Here is a 25,470-nt window from a genome sequence, read left to right as displayed (position 1 = left end):
CTTCAAATATTCCTCCTCAATAAAATTCCGAAAGTGATAAGGATGATGAGGACAATGATGATCTTGTCGCAAGTGAAGATTTTCCACCTGAATCTTCTATGGCTAAGCTCTCTGACCTCTTTTCTGATTCTTTGCAAGGAATGGGAGATAGCCAATTCGCCAACACCTGCAAGGCTCTTTCTACACTTTGCGATGTCCCTTTGCTGGATGGTGATAGTTCTCTTCGTGGAGTTTCTAGATCAATGACTCCCGACTTATTGCATTCCCTCAATAGTCTGGTATATTTTTATCCTTTTATTTCTTCATTGTCATAACTCAAATTTTTTTTCTGTATTAATATTTTTTATATATTCTCATAGGATGAAAAAGCTTCTTTCTCTGTTTCCTCGGATCTAAAGAGGAGACGTGAAAATCTTGAAAGGAAGAATCTTCAATTTCGCACAAAGAATGAAGAATTGGAAGCTGAAGTTAAAGGTCTTCGCGAGAAAAATAGACAACTAGAAATTGATTCTTCTTCGTATAAGAACAAAATTTCTAGTCTTCAGCAAGCTAATAATCATCTTTACGGTATGTTACTTTTCTCTTTTCCCTTCATTCATTCATCCTGTTGTTTTATCTTATTTAAATGATCCTTTTTGCAGACATTTATGGTCTTTCTGATGAAGCTACCCTTCTTCGTTCATTTCCTAATGCCTTGGATAATGATACCCTTCTTGAGCGTCTTAACAATTCCTTAAACAGCTTCTCAAATGATAGAATTTCATCGCTTTCTCTAAATGAGCTTATATCTAAATTTCGCCTCTTAGAAATTGACCATAGATCTAGTTTAGGCTTAAACAACCGATTTAAACGTCTCCTTCTTGATTCTAAAGAGAAAACCAATGAGTTAAGAACCAAAATTAGCGGTCTCATAGATGATAAGGATCGTATTTCTGATCAAGGTGCTAAGGCTTTGGCGAAATTCCAAGAGACTCTTCTTGAAGTTCAACTTGAACGAGATGAAGCTAACCGCAAGAACATCGAACTCTGCGAAAGGGAAAGCCAAATTTGTTCTTGTCTTCTTATAAGTAATGAGGATGAATTTGTTTGGGCTGCGAAAATCTTAGATGATGCCAGAAAAGATTTAGGTGTAAATGTTAGTCTCCAAGTTGAGCATACAACCTTAATTAGATATATGATTTCTGACAGAGAAGGTTACTAACTGCTCTTCTTTTCTAATCTTTTGATTCTTATGAATTTTCATCAAGTTAATAATTGATTGTCTTTTTCTCGCAGATTCTGAAAGTAGATATCGTGAAAAGATTGAGGAACTCGAAGCTGAAAAAGAGGAACTCACAAAGAATCTTTCTTCTCGCAACGACAAGTATTCTAGATTAAAGAATCAAATCAAGATCACTGTTGCGAATTTTAAGAATGATGCTATGCATTTTCGCAATCAAACTATCCAAATGGTTTGTGACGATCATAATATCCCATTCTGATTATCCTTGTCTCTTGGAAGAATCCCACAGAATACTCCCAGTTTGATTATCTGATAGCGAAGCTGATGATGAAGAATCTGATGGTGATGAAGGTTCTGATGGTGATGAAGATTCTGACGCAGACGAAGAAGGGAACAAGTCTGATGAAGATAATGAAGGATCAACTAAGAAGTAGTCTTTATTTCTTTCTTTGATTCTTAATACTTGTACATTTATTCCTTCTTTCTGTATATTTGTGTTTCTTTCATTTTGACCTGCATTCATTAAAACAATTCTTCCTTGCAATACAGTTAATCAATATAATCATTAATTTTTGAATCTTTGAGTAAATCTATCATATGGAGACAAATAACATTTTCTAATTTCATATTCCCATACTTGCCTCTGTTATTTGTATCCAAATGAGAGATTTTATAAATTTTTCTTATTTTATGCCTCAATTTCGCAGTTAATTATGTATAATTTCGCTATCTTATGCGAAGTGAATTTTGATTCTTTTCAAAATCTCATTCCGTGTGGTCTTATTTTCCTTCCTAATTAAAGGTCTTATTATGCCACCTCTTGTCATTGCGACAAAATCGCAGGACGTCCTTGCACTTTCATGCAAAAACCCATTGATCTTGCCTTAACTTTTTCTTTTGTATTGGCCTCTTCAGGAATGTTGCGACAATATGAGGCTAAATATTCTTGCGAAAATAAAGCCCCATGACATTGCCGTCTTGCGACGAAATCGCAGGACGTCTTCGCACTTTCATGCGAAAACCCATTGATCTCGTCTTATCTTTTTCTTTTGTATTATTGCCTCTTCAGGATTGTTGCACAAATATGACAAGCCTTAATACCCTTGCGAATAAAAAGCCTCATGACATTTGCGTCTTAAGACACTTATCAGCTCCCTAATGGAGGGTGCCGCCCTTATCTCCCCCTGGTTGCCCCTTCAAGGAGGCGTACTTCTACCATACAAGGTTAGCTCCTCCCATCCAGTCTTAACAACAACCAGTTGTTTTCGCAGCCTCTTATCCCTTTTACCTATAGGGCTTATGGTTACGAGACTGCACCCTAAGTGGGGTTTTCTTCAGGCCGAGTGCAGTATAAGCCAAGACTTGTCAAGAATGGCAAAGTACGCTTCAAACGTCCCTGGCACTCTTGACTCAACCGTGTACCTCGGCGCCTTGATCAGATCTGCACTCCTTGGGAGAGTCCTTATTACCTTAGTCGCCCAACCTAAGTCATATGCTTAAGCTGAGAATCCAAGGTGCCTCTCCCGGATGGGCTTTATTGACCCCAAATCTCCATGACTCAGGTTCCGGTGGCGGTGTAGCCTTTCCCTGAGCCATGCAACAGGTACCCCCTTATATGACGTACTTTAGGTCTTACATTTGCCTCTTGCGAAATTGTATTCGCGAACTAGGGTGTACGCCATAAAGGTTCGCCTCTTTCTCTTTTGTCATTTTTCTCTGATTATTTTGTAAAATTCATTATCTCTGCGAGAGTCTCGCACATCATCATATTGTATTTGGATTTCGCAATCTCAATTTTGTCATTCAATCAAATGTATTTTTGAGAATTTTACTTATTGCGAGAGTGTCGCAACAACTTAATCATTCATACATTTCTGTTTTTATTACCTTTGCCATCCTCTGCTTCTTTATTATTTTCTGCTACTGCTTCCTTGGTAGTGGTATGTTCATCATTTTTATTCTGAGCTAGCATTAGTTTCGCAACACTCTTCTCTTTTCTTTCGATTGCATCCACCATCAACCTCTCACTTCTCTGTGTATCTTTGATTTTGTGTCGCCAATTTTCCTTCTTGTTTGCTCTTCCTTCGCAAGATTCTATCTCAGTTTCGTAACACCTCTTTCCTTCAACCCAATCTCCCTTTATGATTCCTACACCACTGGGGTGAGGGAATTTGATGCACTGGTGGAAAGTTGAAGCTACACCTAGAATCCCATGTAGCCAAGGTCGACCAATTAACGCATTGTAGGGTGATTCTACATCAACGACACAGAATAAGATTTCGAAGATATTCCCTTCAATGGAATTCGCATAGTAACCTCCCCTTTAGGCTTGTTAGCAGTACCATTAAAACCATATATCTATATGTTGATGGTATAAGATCATCATCTCTTCCTCCCATAGTTTTATAAGTATGATAAAATAAGATGTTCACAGAGCTTCCAGTATCGATTAGAATTCTATTAATTGCCCATGAATCTTCAGCTTCATCATCCTCATCTTCTTTCGGTTTTGGATTAATTTCTAATTTTACTACCAATGGATTATCATGCACCTCTTCACCTTCGGGAATTCTTCTTCTGCGGTAAAAAAATGATCTGTTTCTGCCATTCCTCTAGTGGCGAGATTTTCGCAATATTCATAATTTCTCTTCCATCGTTATCTCTTGCGAACACTCTACTCAAAACATATCATGAAAATCTTCAATTGTCTTATATGAATGTACGATAGAGTGACAGAATAGATTTTTTCTTTTGCACCAACTTCTATGAAGAATGTTTCCTTCTTTTTCATCGTGTTCACTTTGTGATGCTCTGGTGGTGGTGGCAGTGGTTGAGATTGTGGATGCCCTACCAAAAAGTGGTTTAGTTTTCCTTGATCTATCATTCTCAAAATAATTCTTTTTACATTTCTGCAATCATTTGTTGTATGTCCATGAAAATGATGATAAGAACAAAACTCATGGCTTCTGTGGTTTGGAGGTGGTTCCGTTCCCATGTTCCATGGTGTTGGTATATTCCCATCAAAATTATAGCTTCCCATATTTTCCACACTTGCATTTAGAGGTGGCATCTTGATTTCTTCCCATACTACCTTGTGACCTCCTTGTCCTCTATTATAGTTTTGTCTTTGACCTCCATAAGTTTCTTGTGGTTGATCGAGTCTTTGAATCTTGTTATTTCCACCACGATTGTAGAAATTTCTTTCTCTTTCATACTCCTCTTGATCTCGCTTCCCAAGCCACTAGTTTCTGTTGATTGTTACCCGCCACCTTCTCTTGTTGTACTTGCGAAGTTTCGCTACTGTATTTATTAGTTGGGTAATAAGCTTGCATTCGCTGTTTGTGAGTTGGTGTTCGCAACTGGATATGATTCCATTTCATTTTGCCTTTCCTCTAGAGCAATGTATTCTTCTTGAAGTTCTCGCAATTCAGTCATTGTGATCGTATTCTTGACTCTGAAAATTTGGACATACAATAGGTTTGTTGCAAACATAGCATTGATAAATGATAATATAAGATATCTCTCATCTACACGGCCAGCCATTTCGCTACACATAGTTCTCCATCTTTTAGTCAGGTGTTTCAAACTTTCGCCAATCCTCTGTTTTAATCCAAACACATCTTCTATACCAGGTCGCGAAGAATTATTACTTATATATGCCCCTAAATGTAGTCTGCAAATGATTGAAGGATGTTATTGTGTTCTTTGGTAGACCTTCAAACCATTTTAACGCCTCTCCTGTTAAGCTGGATGCGAAATATTTGCACAATACGGCATCATGATTTTCCCATTGTAACATGCACCTCACATAGGCTTTAATGTGTTGAATTGCACAAGTTGTTCCATCAAAAATGCTGGTTAATGCGGGCAAATTGCATTTCGGTGGTATTCCTCCTAATTGTACTTCCCTTGTAAATGGAGTTTTCGCAGCTTCTTCTATTGCTTCATCCAATTGTCTTCTGCCTACTTCTCCTCTATTATTTAGCATTCCTCTCATTTCTTCTAATTCTTTCAAGATTTGTTTATTTACACCTGAATCTTGATCCATTGGTCTTTTTAATTTCGCCTCTCTTCTTCTGCGTTCATGTCTTCTTCTCTCGCGAAATTTTGCATTTCTTCTTCTTATCCTCATCTCGTCTTCTTCTTCTGCGATTCTCTTCCTCATCTCTATCTTGAATTCGCATATGATGCCTTTCATTTTCCCCTCCATGATTTTGTTCATTTCTTATCAATTCCATTCGCTGTCTTTCAGCCATCCTCTTACTCTATCATACTCCTCATTGAGATTACCGTTATTCCGGTTTTGTGTACGCCTTCTTTCTCGATTGTCGTGATTGTTCTGGCGAATTGTCTCCTGAAGCTCTTGTTCTTCCATTTCCGCTCTCAATCTTTCACGTTCGCAGATTAAACGTGCTTGTTCAGCATAATGTCTTTCAATTTCTTCTTCAATTGTCTGTTGATTTCTTTGAGTTTCTCTTTCATGTAAAATTCTTCTTCCTTCCTCTCGATTTCCTTCGCCATCTTGGTCATTTCGTCCCTGACGTTGTCCGTTCTCTTGATTTCCACCATTTTGCCCATCATCAAAAGTTTCATTTTGTGGGTAACGATCATCAGCTCTTTCTCTATTTTCGCGATATTCTTCATTAGGATTTGATATTTCTTCTTGAATATTGTTTCCAGCATTGATTGTGGGTGAGTTTCGCCTCATTTCTCTTCTAGTCGATCTTGAATATGATTTTGTAATACTTCTCGATCTTCTGTAGTCTTATATTCTCCATCCTTAATTCGTGATTTTGCCTTGTTAGATTTGCACGTTCTTCTGCCTCAGCTCTTCTTTCTTCATGTATTCTTCGTCTCAACGTTTCTAACGCTCCAATTTCCTCATCTCCATGAATTATTCCTTCATCCGCTTCTTGATTTCTCTCTTCCTGTCTATAGTTTCTGTTTTGTTGCTCTTCTTCTACTTCTTCTGCCGAATTTGATTGCCAAGTGTGTATACTCACCCTATCATAATCTGTATTCCTCCCTTGAACTAGTGTTTGTTGAATTGGTGGTTGAATTTGATTTTCTCTATTACTTCTCATTCTAGTAGATTCTCCCATTTCACTTCTTTCTCTCCAGCAATTCTCTTGCTTCTTCTAACAGTAGTCGGTTGTTCAGATGTATTTCTTCTTCTAGCCATTTCTTCAATGTTAACAATATTGCAAGAAATTATGGAAAATTCTTAATCAATCACTCTAAATTTTCACAAATCTCAATATTAATTTTCATCTTTTTCTAGAATAATCTTCAATACCTCCCTGTTTCTAGCGCCATTATGTAGTTGCAGGAAATCCTACACTATACACCTCATATGATTTCATTATTACTCAACCCATTTTTATATTTACACTCTTAATTTTATTGATCAATCTTTGAATGTTCTTACAAGAAAAGGTAAAAGAATCAAGAATGACTTCTTCTCTAGACTTTCTCTCTCATATTTACTTGTTTCTTACTCAAAAAGATCTCACCCTCTCCTATACAACTGAACAACTATTTATAGGGAAATACATAATGGATGACAGCTAATTTGTTCTTTATTTTCGGGTATGATTTGCGACATTCTCGCAACCTTGCAAATGTTAGTTTCGCAAGCTTTCTAATTTTCGCAGAACTATCACATCTTTCTCATGATTCTGGCTGACGTCGTTTATCGTTTCATTTCTGAAATTGTTCTGCGACGCTGTTGTGTTGTGTAATTGATAATTTCGCTGAGACATTATCGTTTCGAGATTATGATCCTACAATTGCCAACTTGTACCTTGAATTTGTACCAACCCAGGAATTCCACAGAAGAAAGGTCGGGCACTAGGAAAAGGTTGCAGATGGCTGCAATCAATGAAGCTCTGGCAACATGGAAGGAACCGAATGGATGTTTTACCATGGTTCAGCGCTTTCTTGACTTATCCAGACCCAAGTCCCAGCGCAAACATACTTGCAGCAAGAAGAAGAAGTGTGATGCCAATATATAGGCCTGTAAGAAGAAGTTGAGTTACGACCATTTAACAGCTGTTATTCGAGACTTGTCTTCCAATGGTGTTGCACCCCCTACGCATGACACTCTTTACGAGTTACAGCAGAAGCACCCTCAAGCACCATCTCCACTCATTCCTTCTGACGTTATCTCAGCAGCGGCATTAACTGTTGATTCTAAGGATGTTTTATCAGCTTTGAAGAGTTTCCCAAAAGGTACTGCTTGCGGTAGAGACGGGCTTCGTGCCCAAGATTTGTTAGATACACTTAGTGGTGCTGCGGCGGCTATAGCTGATGATTTACTACAGTCGATAGCTGGGGTTGTTAACCTATGGTTGGCAGGAAACTGTCCTGTGGTTTTGGGCGAGTTCGAAGCAAGTGCTTCCTTAAACCCTTTGCTTAAGCCTGGTTGTGGTTTAAGACCCATTGCGGTGGGCACTATATGGAGATTTTATGCTCCAAGTTGGAAGTAAGCTCAGTTTGCAAAGACATGACCACCTACTTAGGCAATCAACAGTTCGGGGTAGGCATACCAGGGGGAGGTGAAGGGATACTACATGCAGCTAATAGACTCTTAGAACTGAAAGGACATCACAAGAATATGACAATGCTGTTGGTGGATTTCTACAATACCTTTAACTTAGTGGATCGTACTGTTTTAGTCAAGGAAGTAAGAGAACGGTGCCCAAGTATTTCCATATGGGTAGAATTCTGCTACTCGCAACCTGCCAGACTTTATTACAACGACTCAATATTGTCTTCATCACAAGGAGTTCAACAGGGAGACCCATTGGGGCCTTTGCTGTTCGCTCTAATTTTACATCCTATGGTTAACAAGATTGCGGCTGAATGTAGTTTGGATTTCCATGCTTGGTACTTGGATGATGGTACCATTGCAGGTGACACCATGGAGGTTTCCAAAGCTCCCAGGATTATACAACGGGATGGCCCTGCGAGAGGTCTGCATTTGAACATCGGTAAAACTGAAATATTTTGGCCATCCATCGATCCAAGACGCAATGATACTAATGTATTCCCATCTGCAATTAGTAAGTCCACGAATGGAGTTAAAATACTAGGGGGACCTATGAGTTTGAGTCCAGATTATTGTAGTAACATGGTTGTAGGCAGAGTACATAAGACAACACAACTGATGCACACTATTACTAAGTTAAAGGATCCACAAAGCGAACTACTTCTACTTCACAATTGTGCTGGCATGTCCAGAATCTACTTCACCTTGCGTACAACAAGTCCACAAGTGTTATAGGAAGCTACATTGTTGTATGACCAGCAATTGTTTCAGTTCTTGCGTCAATTAATTGTAGGCGATGGCGCTGGTTTTGGCATCGTTCAACAGTGTATGGCTACGTTGCCCATTAAGGATGGCGTCTTGGGGATTTATACAATGGCCGATACGTCCAAATATTGCTACCTTGCATCACGCGCTCAGACACAACACCTACAAGATCTTATTCTACAGGATTTAGCTCCACTCGAATCTAGCCAGCACTATCAGCAGGCTCTACAAGTTTACACTCAGTCTTGTGGTATTTCTCTTTCTAGTTTTAACATCAATGATGTTGCCCCCCAGTTCATGAAGTCTTTGGCGGCCCGATAATTTGGTGTTATTACGAGCGAACTTCCCACAATATACACGTTGTCTGCTAGAGAATCTACTATGTGGCATTTGCAACCGTACAACTCATGCAATGGATTTCCTTAAAGCCATCCCTATTCATGGCCTTAATCAGGCAGTTGGTCCACGACAATTCAGGTCAGTTCTTCAATATCGATTATGCATCCCCTCGTTTACTCCGGACAATCAATGCACAAGCTGCAATCGTGACATGGATATTTACGAAGACCACGTGTTGCATTGTGCCAAGAATATCGGCCCCAAATTTCGCCATGACTTGGTGAGGGATGCTTTTGCTGACATTTGTTATAAGGCAAGTGATCCTGCTCGCAAGGAGGTACCCATGGACTTTTTATCTGAGAATGCCACGGCTATAAAACCCGCAGACATACTTGTATACAATTGGATAAACGGTCGTGATGTGTGTTTTGATGTTACCGGGGTTTCTCCCTTCACAACTGCCCAGACTAGCAACTTCACTCCAGGTCGTGTTATTTCTGTGGAAATTTCCCACAAGCGTAACAAATATTTGGACAAGTGTTCGACACATGGTTATGAGTTTGGCGTTCTAGCCTTCACAACCCTAGGCGAACTAGGCGAAGACACATGTGTTGTTTTAAAGAGGTTGAAAAATTGTCTCGCTAGCCAAGATGCAAATTGCAAAATCGGAGGTTCTCTTTTCCATAGATTAGGTATTATTATTCAAAAAGGTGTTGGTGCCCAACTTGTCGCTCGGCTACCTTCTATCGATGTGTATTAGTTTTGATTCTTTTGTTAATAAAAGCCTTTGTGGCAAAAAAAAAATAAAAAAAATAATAAAATAATAATAATAATAAATAATAATAAAAAAATAATAAGAAAAAAAAAATAATAATAATAAGAAGAAGAACGGGCACCTAGCTTAGCTGGTCATCCCCGTTTCCTAAAGTTTCATGCGCTCCAGGAGGTCACAGGTTCGAGCCCTCAATGGCGTAATATTGCAGGAATTAACATGGAAGGTAGTGTTAGCTTCCCCCCCTTGTGACACAATCTCAGCCCCCATCCGCTTCGGATCCCTTGGCTAGGTTACCCATGAGGCTCGCTGGTAGGTTAACACGGCAACCTGTTTAATTAATGTAGTAGTATGTCGTTGGAGCTTAGCTTGTTAGGCTTCCAATTAGTTAATGTAATACTCTTTATCCTGCAATTCGTAGTTATGGGTTTTTCTTCATCGAAATTTTTCTTCTCACCCACATCGAAGTTTGGGGGTTTTCTTCATCGAAATTTTTCTTTCTCTGTGCAATTCGTAGTTTGGGTTTTTTCTTTTCTGTGTACTTAACTGAGTTTTCATCTTTACCACATCATCAACTTCAAAATTTCGTTCGTTCCTTCTTTCTTGTGAGAGTTTGTACATCTTCATCATCAACATCAACATCAAAAATTTTCTTCTCTGTGTGATTCGAATTTGGGGTTTTGTGAATTCGAATTTAAGAGTGTTTGTAGCTTCTGAATTGGGGCTTTCTTTGTGCAATTGTTGAGCTTCTGAATTGGGGGTTCTTTGATTGGCTATAGCAGGAGTTCAGGCAGTGGGGTTTTCATCGATTGGCGAAATTTACAACTACTTGTTCTCCGTCTTTGCAATTGAAGGATCTTTTCAAAGTTGGGGTTTTCAATTAGGTCTTTGTCCTGTTTTTATCAATTGGTAGAGGGGGGTTTTGAAATCGTGAGAGTTTGTTGTTTCAGAATCAGTGTTGTAGTTCATCCAGTAGGGTTTCCTTGAGTATTTTGGTAGATTGGGAAGTAGGGTTTGTTTTGCAGCTTTTTGTTTTTCTTCAGTTGTGTGTTTGTGGAAATTGACTTGGGCGTTTTCTTTGAGAAATTTTGGATGTACTGAAGGTAGGTGTTTTGTGATTGTTCTAAAGCCGTGGTTTTTTCTTTTGAAGAAGTAATTTCAGTGGTGTAGAAGAAGAAAATTTGAAGAGTTTTTTTTCATTTTTTCTTCTTTTGTTTGTGATTGAAGAAGCAATGTGTGGTTGTTTTACCATCCTATGTGATGTTCAAGTGGTGCAGGGAATTTCATTGGTCCTACTTTGAGCATATTTGGTGGTTTTTGTGGTGTTTAAGGTTTCAATTGTTTGTGTGTTGTGTGATTTTGAATCTGATTAACGTGTATTAAAGTGGTAGTGGTTTGCTTTCGTGTAGTGATTGCAGTGGGTTTAAGATCCGGTCTTGTTACTGCTTGTTCCTTTTAATTAGTGTTTCAGTTAATGGTATTTTAAGTTTTCAATTGAGGTAGTTTTCCTATTTTGAACTCTTATTTTCCCATTCTTTAATTCCTAATTGTTTTGTGCTCTGTGGTGTTTGGCATACCAGTTTCAAGTAAACAGTTAGGGAAGTTACTTTGTTCATCCTGTGATAATGCCGCGTATGAGATCACATTCACAATCCACATCTTCAGTTGTACATACGCCTGTGGTCTCACCTGCAATACAGTTATCGACGGTTACCATCATGCCCAGAACCCGAGCACGTTCTTCCTCAAGGGTTTCTTCACGATGTAAAGCTTCAACATCTAGACCTTTGTCTACTCAGTCATCATGTCCCTCTTCATCACAGCATTCAGCATCACCATGCCTTCCGCCATCCCCATCTCCATTGTCGTCTCATCTGGTGTCTTCCCAGGACGATAAAATTCCATGTCCATTCAAAGTTTTTGATGGCTGCCTCGGTGGTATCAGGGGTGGAGGGTACGCTAAAATTTAAATCTACAAGCATCTTACAGATAAACACTTCCCTACCATAGAAGCAAAGAACATATGCAGGGAGAGAATTCAAAACAACGCTGCTTGTTTCAGCGCATGGGATCATTCCTTGACATGCATGCAAATATGGTTATGCATCAAATGCTTACAAGTTCACGCCTGGAAAAAACCATGTGCATCTAAGTCCCACCCTGCTGAGATCATTGCAGGCCCTCTCAATGAAGCTAGTTGTGCAGACTTTCTTATCCATGGAACTGCGAAACCATTAGCCAGTTCAGATATGTCAGAAGAACACACTCCAACCAATGTTGCAATCGATCTCACAGTTGACTTGTTAAACCTAATTTTCCAGAAACAAGTAAGAACCAATTCAAGCATACCACACCAGTGTAGATTACAATTCCCTCGCACACTGAAGTCTGCCCTGGACAAGGTAATTCTGGAACCTGCCAACCTTCATGCTTGGTTGCAACTACTACTCCTTCTCATCCGTATTTTGAATATTTACATACCTAAATGCTCTACGGAGGAGCGCTCCGGTAATCAGAAAAGACTTCAGGTTGCTGCCATTAACCAATCCATTCAGACTTGGAACGAACCCAATGGATGTTCTCGCATGATTCACAACTTGCTCTCACAGCAAAAACCTCCTCCAAAGCAACCTAACAAGAAGCAGAAAAAGAAGGAAGACCCTAACCTTGAGGCCTGTAAAAGGAAGATTGCGAAGGATCACTTTTCGGCAGCAGTCCGTATTATCTCATCAAATGGCATTGCTCAACCGTCACCAGACGCTTTACTCGAACTAGAGTAAAAACATCCATATGCAGACCCCCCCTCCATCCCCACAGAAGTCATTGCAACCCCGCCATTATCAGTGGACTCCACTGCAGTACTCAAAGCTTAGCAAAGCTTTCCCAAAGGAACCTCAGGAGGGCGTGATGGACTAAAATCTCAACATCTTTTAGACGCTTTAAGCGGTGATGCATCTGCTGTAAGTGAGGACTTGCTGAATTCGATCACCGGCGTGGTTAATTTTTGGTTAGCAGGTATGTGTCCTCTCATTCTTGGAGAATTTGTTGCAAGCGCTCCATTAACTCCCCTTCTCAAACCTGGGGGCGGCATCAGACCCATAGCCGTGGGCACAATTTGGAGAAGATTGTGCTCCAAACTCGCTGCTTTTGTTGTTACCAGATATATGCTCTCATATTTGGGTACTCATTAATATGGAGTTGGTATCCCTTGCGGCGGTGAAGGCATTATGCACTCAGCTAACAGACTTCTGGAATTGAATGGTGCTGATACCACAAAGTCCATGCTGCTCATAGACTTTATGAACGCATTCAACTTGGTTGACAGGTCCACACTCATCAAAGAGGTACGCACTCACTGTCCATGCATTTCTCGTTGGATCGAGTTTTGTTATTCAAAACCAACGTGCCTATACTACAATGAATCTATTCTACTATCAACCCAGGGGGTACAACAGGGAGACCCTCTAGGTCCCCTGCTATTTTCTCTTGCATTACACCAAATTGCGCTGAAAATTGCATCTGAATGTACCTTAGATCTACACGCGTGGTATCTAGACGATGGGACTATCGCAGGTGATACCTTGGAAGTTGCTAAGGATCTTAGGATTATTCAAGACGATGGCCATATGAGAGGGATACACTTGAATATCGCAAAAACGGAATTATTCTGGCCTTCGTTCGACCCAAGGAGAGACGTTGCAGGTACCTTTCCTACTGCGATTAGCCATCCAGTTGTTGGGGTAAAGATCCTTGGTGGCCCTGTTATCTCAAATGTGCAATTCTGCATGGATACAGTACAGGCTAGAGTCGAGAAGACAGTTCTCCTCATGGACAGAGTTAAGAAACTGCGTCACCCGCAAAGTGAGCTGTTGCTTCTGAGAAATTGCAGTGGAGTTTCCAAGCTTTATTTTACACTCAGGACTACAGACCCCCGTGCAATTCAGAATGATGCTTCCTTCTATGACAAGCATATGATGCAGTACCTTCAGAACATTATTGTCGGTGACGCAGCTGGATTTGGTCCGCTTCAACAACGTCTTGCTACACTCCCTATTAAAGATGGAGGTCTAGGGGTGTACACCATGAAGGATACATGTCATTATTGTTTCCTGGCATCAAGTGTACAGACTCGACATTTACAAAACTCGATCCTTCAGCAGCCTTCAGTTCTGGACACGAGCCCTCGATATCAGCATGCATTACAAGCTTTCATTCAGACGTGTGGTCTCAACATTACTTTCGACATCAACGATGCTGCCCCCCAGTTTATGAAAAAATTGGCAGTCATCTACTTTGGCGTCGTAAAGTAAAACCTCCCCACTGAATACTCATTAACACAACATGACACAACTCTTTGGCTTAGCAACAGACTACCGCATGCTATGGATTTTCTTAAGGCCATCCCCATTCAAGGACTTAACCAATCTATTGGCCCCAGCCAGTTTCGATCTGTGCTCATGTACCTCTTTGGTATACCCATTTTTAAAGAAGGCGATGTATGCCCATGCTGTGATAGGAACATGGACATTTATGGAGATCATATCGTCCATTGTGCAGGAGAAGTCGGGCAAAAATACAGACATGACATGGTGAAAGATGTCTTCGTAGACATATTCTACAAAGGAGGTGTAGTTGCACGGAAGGAAGTTTCTCTTGGCTTGTCGTCAACCTCATCTACCCCCCTTCGACCTGCGGATATCCTTGTTTTAAACTGGGAGGATGGAAAAGATGTTTGTATGGATTTTACGGGTGTTTCACCCTTTACTACTTCCAGCACCACTACATTCACACCAGGTCGGATCATATCCATGGCTGTCATTCGGAAGCGTAATAAATACTTGGATACGTGCACTGCTCTGGGATATGGATTTCAAGTTCTTGCATTCTCTACCTTGGGTGAATTGGGAGATGATCTTATTACTTTCGTGAAGAGATTACGAAACTTCCTTCTTAGTCGTGATGCTAACCACAAGTTTTGTAACTCGCTTTTTCATAGAATTGGTATCGTGATTCAAAAAGGTGTAGATGCCCAGCTAGTGGCCAGGCTACCTGCTACCGAAATGTAACTAACATTTTTATTATTATTATTATTATTTTTAAATAATAATAATAATATGGCGTACATTGCGAGTGCTCCCTTAACTCCTCTTCTCAAGCCTGGAGGTGGGCTTAGGCCTATAGCTGTTGGTACCATATGGCGTCGATTATGCTCAAAGCTTGCTGCCAAATCAGTTGGTAAGGACATGTCTTTATATCTAGGGGTTCCATGTGGAGCAGAAGGTATTCTTCATGCTGCAAACAGACTCTTTGAGATGAAAGGTACTCTAAATACTATGTTTATGCTTCTAATTGACTTCTCTAATGCTTTTAATATGGTTGATCGAACCACGTTAATTAAGGAAGTTAGACTTAGATGTCCTAGTATATCCAGATGGGTGGAGTTTTGCTATGCTTCACCAGCAAGACTCTACTATAATGATGTTGTTTTGTCATCTGCTGTTGGGGTACAACAAGGGGATCTGTTAGGGCCTCTATTATTTGCTTTGGTTCTTCACCCTGTAGTGAACATGGTTTCAAGTCAGTGCAATCCGGACTTCAATGCATGGTACCTTGATGATGGTACTATTGCTGGTGATAGTTTGGAAGTAGCTAAAGCATTCTCGATAATTCAGGTTGAAGGCAGTAGACGTGGATTACATCTTAATGTTAGCAAGACTGAATTATTTTGGCCCTGTGTTGATCCTAGAAGTCAAGTTGATAGAGTCTTTTCGGCCAACATTAGTAGACCCACTAGTGGTGTAAAGCTGTTGGGAGGGCCGGTGAGTCTTAATTTGAAGTTTTGCAGTGATCTTGTGAAGACTAAAATTGATAGAACTTTACAACTCATGGAATCTGTTAGTTAATTACATGACCCGCAGTGTGAGTTATTATTCTTACGAAGTTGCGCAGGTGTTTCGAAGATTTATTTTAACCTGAGAACTACTAAACCAGATGCTCTTCAACAAATTATTTCTTGTTATGATATTCCCTTGGTACAGTTTCTGCGGCATATTGTTACAGGAGATGATGCAGGGTTTGGTCTCCTCCAACAACGTATTGCTACTCTGCCAATAAAGGATGGGGGTTTGGGTGTTCTCACGATGGAAGACACGAGTAAATATTGTTTTCTTGCTTCTTGATTTCAAACAAGAAATCTGCAAGAGATCATCCTTAATCTTCCACCTGCATCTGAACCAAGCCTAAGCTTTCAACATGCTTTATCATAATTCAAGCAGGTATGTGGGTTGTCTTTTTTTAATGTCAACAATATTTCCACTCGTCCTATGAAAAATTTGGCAATACAGTATTTTGAGGTTGTTAAGAAAGATATGCCTTACAAATTTGTTATGTCAGAATGTGGTACTATACTTTAGAAAAGAAATAGGCTTGACCATGCTCAGGATTATCTTAAAGCTATACCAATAAGTGGACTTAATCAGACACTTGGGCCTTGCCAGTTCAGGGCAGTTATTTGTTACATACTTGGTGTATCCATTTTTAATACTATTGATGTTTGTGCTTGTTGTAAGAGGAAGATGGATGTCTATGGAGATCATGCACTTCATTGTGCAAGTGAGGTGGGTATAAAGTTCATGTGTTAGGGATGTTTTTTCGGATATTTGTTACAAGGCCGTAGTTGCAGCTAGAAAGGAGGTCAATCTTGGGCTCTTATCTGATGATGCCAAGGCTTTAAAGCCCGCTGATATTCTTGTCTATAATTGGATTAACGGGCAAGATGTTTGCTTTGATGTTACGGGTGTTTCACCCTTTCCTGGTATTAGTGGTCGGGCTTTCGTTCCGGGTATTGCCATTTCTAATGATGTTTCACGCAAACAGGCAAAATATTTGGATACGGTGACTACTCATGGGTATGGTTTTGGCGTCCTTGCTTTCTCCATTTTAGGCGAATTTAGTGAAGACATGGTGATTCTCTTGAAGAGGTTGAGAAATTGTATAGCTAATTACGACCTCAATTACAAAATAGGTAATTCTCTTTTTTTATAGATTAGGTATTTCAATTCAAAAAGGTGTAGGGGATCAAATTGTTGCTAGGTTGCCCTCTATCGACATTGTACCTTGTATTTGATTCTTTTGTTAATAAAAGCCTTTGCGGCGCCTTTCTCATAGAAGAAAGAAACTTCAGATAACAACTATCAACACAGCCTTGACTGAGTGGGGGCAACCTAATGGGTGTATTAAGTTAGTTGACAGATTGCTCGGATTATGTAATCAAACACGGCCAAAACAGCAACATCAGACACAGAAATCACACAAGACCAATGTGCAGGCATGCAAGAAAAAGCTGAGTTTTGGACATTACACTGCAGCTATTCGAATTCTTTCTTCTGGTGGTGTTGCCGCATCCAATGCAGAGACACTCTATGAGTTGCAACAAAAACGCCCTCAATCACCACCTCTTATTATACCTGTAGAGGATATTAATGTTGTTGTTGTTTCTGTTGATATTCAGGCAGTTGTAAAAGCCATGAGGAGTTTTCCTAAAGGAACCTCCTGTGGCAGAGATGGCCTCAAAGCCCAACACTTATTAGACGCTTCGAGTGGTTCTGCTGCTGCTGTAGCTGAAAATCTCCTTGCTTCCATCACAGGTATTGTGAATTTGTGGTTGTCAGGTAATTGCCCTTCTGTGCTGGGTGAATACATCGCGAGTGCACCTTTGACACTTCTTATCAAACCTAGTGGTGGCCTTCGTCCAATAGCCGTTGGGACCATTTGGAGACAGTTGTGCTCTAAGTCAGTTATATCATCTATCAGCAAAGAGATGTCCTTGTATCTAGGTGATCACAAATTTGGTGTAGGGATACCATGCGGAGGTGAAGGCATTTTGCATTCAGCTAACCGTTTACTAGAGGTGAAAGGTAATCTCAGTACCATGACAATGCTCCTTATCAATTTCACGAATGCTTTTAATGTTGTGGATAGAACTGCCTTGATCAGAGAAGCAAATGCTAAGTGTCATAGCATCTCTAGGTGGGTGGAATTCTGCTACTCCAAACCAGCTAAGTTATATTATAATGAACATATCTTGTCATCTTCTCAAGGGGTTCAGCAGGGTGATTCCCTTGTCCCTCTACTCTTTGCGCTAGTATTGCACCCCCTTGTGTGCCAAATCTCTTCGCAATGCAATCTAGATTTCCATGCATGGTATCTTGACGATGACACCATAATTGGAGATACTTTGGAGGTTTCCAAAGCCTTAAAAATTATCCATACTGAAGGGGTTAAAAGTGGCCTGCTTTTGAACATTAATAAAACTGAAATTTACTGGCCGAACATGGATCCATGATGCAATGATGTTGGTGTTTTTCCTGTTGGTATTGGGAGGTCAGTAGATGGTGTTAAACTCCTTGGCGGACCTGTAAGCTTGAATTCCCAGTACTGTAGCAACTCTATTATGTCTCGAGTAGACAAGACCATTCAGCTTATGGAGCGTATCAAACTACTCAAGGACCCGCAAAGTGGACTCCTCTTGCTGCGAAACTGCGTTGGAGTGTCCAAGCTTTACTTCACTATGCGGACTACAAGGCTTTCGACTCTTCAACCTGTTGTATCCCGGTATGATAATCACCTTATGCAATTCTTTAGATACTTGATTACAGGAGATGGTGCTGGGTTCGGTCCTCTACAACAACGAATCACAACTTTTCCTATCAAAGAAGGGGGTCTTGGTGTGTATACTATGTCGGATACATCTCAATTTTGCTACCTGGCTTCCTGCTTCCAGACTAAGTCTTTACAGCATATCATTTTGGAGAACGTTGCCATCTCAGACCTTAGTCCTTCTTTTCAACTTGCACTTGATAATTACATGCACGTATGCAGTTTGTCTCCTTCCACTTTCAACATTAATAACATTGCCCCACAACCTATGCACCTACTGGCAATTTGTTTCTTTGATGTTATTAAGAAGGAGATGCACAATTCTTTTTCTATATCAGAATGAGATTCAATATTGTGGTAGTGCAGTAGGATGGACCATGCACAGGATTATCTCAAAGCTATCCCTATTACTGGCCTTAATCAAGTTGTAGGACCACGTCAATTCAGAGCTATCTTGCAGTACCGATTAGGTATTCCACCTTTTCCTGTAGATTATGTTTGTCCGTGCTGTAAGAGAGTCATGAACAGTTTTGGAGACCATGTTGTCCATTGTGCAAGTAAAGTTGGCTAGAAATTTAGGCATAATATGGTGCGAGACTTATTTGCTGATGTGTGCTATAAGGCAGGTGTAGCTGCACGTAAATAGGTCTCTTTGGGTCTTTCTTCTAATACTAACAAATCTCTAAGGCTGGCTGATATCATGGTATACAATTGGGAGAATGGCCAAGATGTATGCTTTGATGTTACGGGGGTTTTTCCCTTCTCTAAAGGTGGTAATCGAAGCTTCACTCCGGGGTACGCTATTTCGGCTGCTATCACACGTAAGAATAACAAATATGCGGAGAAGTGTTCATCTCTTGGTTATGGTTTTAGTGTTTTAGCGTTCTCGACGCTAGGAGAACTTGGTGAAGACATTATTCTCTTTGTGAAGAGGTTGAAGACTTGCATGGATAGTTATGATGTTAATAACAAACTAGGTAATTCTCTTTTTCATCGTTTAGGTATTATTATTCAAAAAGGTGTGGGAGCACAGATTGTTGTTAGACTCCCAGCTCTTGTGTAATTACTTTGTTTTTTTTCTTTAGTACTTTGATTTCATAATAATAATAATAAAAAAATATGTATACATAACCAATAGGACAAGATATCAGACATATATGATAATAAATATATTAAAATAATAATAATAATAATAATAACTTCGCGTTTTTCTTTCTCGTTGAATCCAACAGTTTGAAGATTCAACTGTTTTTTTTTCTTTTGTATTCGTAGATTCTATTATGGTTTTTGAAGAATCGAATTTCTCAGTTTGTGAGGTGAATTGATTAGGGTTTGTTTTGATTGAAGTGGTGTTTCTGTGAAAGAGGGGTTTCTTTGTTCATATTGATAGTGGTGTGGTTTTGAATCAGTTATATCCCTATCCTCAGTTCTTCTATTAGGGGTTCAAGAGTTTGAAGATTCAATTGAGTATTTTGTAAATATTCTTTGCAGATTTCAATTAGGAGGTTTTGAAGTCTCGTTTCTCTCAGGTTAAAGAGTAGTTTTTCGTTGTTAGAAGTCAAGGATAATTGGTGTTTTGAAGCATCAGTTAGGTGTTCTGTTACTATTCTCTGTCGATTCTATCAGGGGTTGAAGGCTTGTATTTCTCAGTTTGAAGAGGGGGTTTTCATTGATTGAAGAAATATCTTCAGGGGTGTAGAGATTTGGTACTCTTTATTTTTGGGTGTTGTTCTGGGTTTTTGAGGAGTCTCATCACCACCTGGTCTTCTGTAAGTGGTTTATTTACTCTGTTTAAGAGTTTATTATCAAAGATTTATGTAGAGGTGTTGAAATTCGATTTAGGAGTCTAATTTTTGAGCGTTGGTGTGATGGACCGGATTACGCCTTTGGCGCGTCGCCCCGCAGGCTGTAACTTCCCCGATGCGCCATGATGAAGCTACGATCTGGGACTTAAGGCTGGGCAAATGCACGTCCATCTTCCCTTGCAAGCATGCTCGTGGAGTATGATGTAGCTAACTTAGCTTCCACACCGTTCCAAAGTCACCCTTGTCCGCAAAAGGGTATAAGGTCATTAGGCCGTTGCCAAGAGTTCAACCCATAGAGGCTATGGCCAATGCGTCTTGCACGCATCACTGGATGTGCCTCAACGTAGGGAATTCATCACTGAATTTCCTATCTAGATGAGCAATCGACAGCGTCCGAGTCATATCCAGACTTAAGGCATAAGCCGTGGACTTAGGCATAGACCGCACTAAGCCTATTGCCATTTCCTTACTCCGCTTACCGACTCTTCGTATCTTGATAGGAAGTATGAGCATCCACTTGTTAGCACGCAACATTCCTCATCAAGTCTGGCCGCAATCATCTCTTGCATCGAGCTACCGAGCTTAGATGATATGAGGGGCCAACGTGCTGGACCGGCAATGCTGCAACTCATGGCGGATGCCTACGTATCCTTCCCTACTCTAAAGGAATCAAGAACAGACCGTAGTTCATCCTCGAAGGGACAGAAACTTAACCCAACTCGTTTGTTAGGTCGTGGCCAAGCAATAGTGGTAATGGCCTAGTCTGTATAGGTCGTTCCGTCAAATACATCCAACTGATGCATCATCGAGTCCGTGGAATGACATAGTGATGCCTCTGCATCATATGCTCCATTCGTAAGGCTACGCAACTTAGAATGAGCCTTATGCTTCATTCATAGCGTTTTGGCTAAGCTGTGAAGCTTACTTGGTACATGGTCCGCGTATGCACCTTCAACCAACTATCCCTCCCTATATATGTTAATTTGACATTTTTAGAACTCAAATTGGGGGAGGAAAAATCATTCATCAACTCCCCACTTTTATTATTCATGACCGTTGCCATGTATTTTCCTGAATAACCGGCCAAGATGGCTGTACATTCAGTTCTGGCTCACATGCCAGTTCCTATGCCCGGCCAGGATGGCTGAACACTTCTTGGGCCAAACCCTATGAAGGGCCGTGATGGTTGTATTTCCGACTTTGGCACATAGGCCACTCAAATGTCAACTCTATGTTCATCCAGGATGGCTGTATTATAGCTTTGACCCGTAGGCCACTCCTATGCCCAGCCATGTTGGTTGTCCACTGCCAACTCGATGTCTAGCCATGTTGGTTGTACATTTTCCACCCGATGTCCAACCATGTTGGTTGTACATATTCAAGGCCATCTACCCAACCGGCCCAATGCATCATTTGATGCAATATTGGCTCTTGGCCAATGTAGCCTCCAACTAATGCCATATTGTCCTTAGCCAATATGCATACGCGATGTGCCTTACTTGGCACCGGATATTGGCCCTGGGCCAAATGCATCTCACATGCAACGGAAGCTTTGGATGAAGATTCATCTCGAGCAATGGCGCATCTTTTAGCATGCGCCATGCTAAAAACACGGGGTGTTACACTCTTCACCCCTTCAAAGAATTTCGTCCCCGAAATTCAAAACCAAAACTATTGTGGAAAATCTCTTCGGTTTGGATTTACTGAGCAAAATTCTCATACCAGATGCTCAGAAATCACGGGTTTCTTCAAGTTGTCATGAACAACAATTTAGACCTTCTAAGCACATGTCTCATACCACCTGCCCAGGAATCCAAAAGTGCCCACAACAATACCAAGAATCGCAATTGGCCAGTGCCAAGAGGATATCTCGACCAGGTATCCTGAATGGCGTCCCATACCACCACCCAAGAATCCCTAAAGTTTACAAGGTTGAAGATGTCATCGAAATGACAAGATTTTAGCGCAGTACTGTATGGAATAGTTTCCAGTTGCCCACCGTCCCTGACGGTCATCCAGGTTTCCACTTGTAAGTGGGATGCTAGTCGAGCCTGACAAAGCACACCATTGGCCAGTTGCCAACATGTGGGGATGATCAGTCTCATTGTCTACCCACCGTCCCAGACGGTCTTCCGGATATCCACTCGTAAGTGGGGTGCCACTTAGGCCAGGCAAACTCACAGTACTTAAACAAGCTCAACTGGATTCGCATAATAACTGGCAAAGCAATTACAAACTCTTTCCGCGCAAAAGTTGGCCTACTCTCCAACTTTAAGTTTCCATGATGTAAAATACTCGCCAATGAGTCCACCCCACACAAGTCCCTAGAGTTTTCTCGTAACTTGGTATGATACCAACTGTGACGGACCGGAAAATTACGCCTTTGGCGCGTCTCCCCGCAGGCCGTAACTTCCCCGATGCGCCATGATGAAGCTAAGATCTGGGCCTTAAGGCTGGGCAAATGCACGTCCATCTGCCCTTGCAAGCATGCTCGTGGAGCATGATGCAGCTAACTTAGCTTCCACACCGTTCCAAAGTCACCCTTGTCCGCAAAAGGGTATACGGCCATAAGGCCGTTGCCAAGAGTTCAAGCCATAGAGGCTATGGCCAATGTGTATTGCACGCATCACTGGCTGTGCCTCAACGTAAGGAATTCATCACTGAATTTCCTATCTAGATGAGCAATCTACAGCGTCCGAGTCATATCCAGACTTAAGGCATAAGCCGTTGACTTAGGCATAGACCGCACTAAGCCTATTGAAATTTCCTTACTCCGCTTACCGACTCTTCATAGATTGATAGGAAGTATGAGCATCCACTTGTTGGCACGCAACATTCCTCATCAAGTCTGGCCGCAATCATCTCTTGCATCGAGCTACCGAGCTTAGATGATATGAGGGGCCAACGTGCTGGACCGGCAATGCTGCAACTCATTGCGGATGCCTACGTATCCTTCCCTACTCTAAAGGAATCAATCACAGACCGTAGTTCATCCTCGAAGGGACAGAAACTTAACCCAACTCGTTTGCTAGGCCGTGGCCAAGCAATAATGGTAATGGCCTAGGTCGTATAGGCCGTTCCGTCAAATACATCCAAGTGATGCATCATCGAGTCCGTGGAATGACATAGTGATGCCTCAGCATCATATGCTCCATTCATAAGGCTACGCAACTTAGAATGATCCTTATGCTTCATTCATAGCGTTCCGGCTAAGCTGTGAAGTTTACTTGGTACATGGTCCGCATATGCACCTTCAACCAACTATCCCTCCCTATATATGTTAATTTGACATTTTTAGAACTCAAATTGGGAAAGGAAAAATCATTCATCAACTCCCCACTTTTACTATTCATGGTCGTTGCCATGTATTTTCCTGAATAACCTCCAAGATGGATGTACATTCAGTTTTCTGGCTCACATGCTAGTTCCTATGCCCGGCCAGGATGGCTGTATTATAGCTTTGGCCCGTAGGCCAATCCTATGCCCAGCCATGTTGGTTGTCCACTGCCAACTCGATGTCCAACCATGTTGGTTGTACATTTTCCACCCGATGTCCATCCATGTTGGCTATACATATTCAAGGCCATCTACCCAACTGGCCTAATGCATCATTTGATGCAAGATTGGCTCTTGGACAATGTAGCCTCCAACTAATTCCATATTGGCCTTAGCCAATATGCATACGCGATGTGCCTTACTTGGCACCGGATATTGGCCCTGGGCCAAATGCATCTCACATGCAACGGAATCTTTGGATGAAGCTTCATCTCGAGAAATGACGCATCTTTTAGCATGCGCCATGCTAAAAACACGGGGTGTTACAGTTGGTTTCTTTTATGGGTGGTTGATGTTACAGAACTAGGGGGTTTTGAATTCAAAATTCAGGGTTAACAACATAATAGTAATTGATTTGGTTTTGTGCTTTGTGGTTGGTTCAACATACTTAGAGGTGTAGAAACTCCAATTGCTCACTTCTGTTCTTTGAGAAAGTTTTAATTTCAAGCAATTTCTTTGAGCATTTAGTGTTTGGGGTTTCCTGTATTTTGAAGGTTTTGATGCAGTAAGAGGGTTTCTTCAGTAGTGCAAGGAAATTTATTCTTTGAGCAGCTTTGGAGGTGTTGTCGTGGAAGTTATTTTGTTTTAATTAGTGGGTTAATGAATGGTATTTTAAGTTTTGGATTGGGGTTTGCCTAATTTGAACTCTTATTGTCCCATTCCTTGACTCCTAATTGGTCATGTTCCCTTGAATTCTAATTGTGAAGATTAAAAAAGCAGTGGGTTTGCTTCTGTGTAGTGATTGAAGTGTTGCCTAACTTAAACTCTTATTATCTCAATCTTTGATTCCTAATTGTTGTATGTTGTTATAGTTTCCTTCTTTTGAAGCACAATGCCTACAACCAGGTCTTCAACAGCCTATACCCAGATAACTCAACCCATAAGTGACTATGAAGACACAGATTCTCCATCATGTGTCGTCTTCGCAGTATTCAACCATATCATCATCTCGAGGTGGTAATATTACTTGCCCATTTCAAAATTACGATGGTTGTCACGGTGGCAGAGGGGGCAGGGGATATGCTAGAAGTGAAAAGGCCAAATATACCTCAAGCTAAAACTTTTCCTTCCTATAAGTCCTTTCTCTGAAAGTGATTGTCTATGGACTGAGTCGAGACAATACAAAAAATCAGTTCACACTTCATGTGATCGTTTATGGAAATGACATCGAGACAATACAACAACGAAGTATGTTTACTTGATACAAAGTTTGGGACTTAACCAAACACAATAGGGTTGCTTATCAAGTAAATAGGAATTAACGTTTGTGTGATTTACTTTAACTATGATAAAACAATTATAATGCGGAAATATAAAGTAAATGACACAACAAGATTTTGTTAACGAGGAAAACATCAAATGCAGAAAAACCCTGGGACCTTGTCCAGAATTGAATACTCTCAGGATTAAGCCGCTATACAAAACAAACCAACTTCGTATAGTTGAGACCAAGCAACTAAACCTATAGTTCACCTAGTTCCGTCTGTATTCCCACGCCTCCGACCTGTAAACAAGTCACGTACTTGGACCAATTCCTTTGGTTCGTATTCCGAACAGTAAAGGAACAACAACTCTGTTTGGTATCAACTCTCTTCAACCAAGTGATATGAGTTGGACAAAGGCTCTTCTATTTGTCTTAACATAAACTCCTTTGCCAGGTTCCAAGATCTATCTTATGTTCAATCACCAAAAGGTAATCGTTAAGATTTTGTAATCAATACCTTTAATCCCAAGGAAGCGTATTGATACCGATCAACACAATTATTCTATCAAAACACCAACAGGATAGATCGATTATAGTTGG

This window comes from Papaver somniferum, chromosome 9, assembly GCF_003573695.1.
Source record: "Papaver somniferum cultivar HN1 chromosome 9, ASM357369v1, whole genome shotgun sequence".
NCBI lineage: Eukaryota > Viridiplantae > Streptophyta > Magnoliopsida > Ranunculales > Papaveraceae > Papaver > Papaver somniferum.
This window is presented reverse-complemented; position numbering follows the sequence as displayed.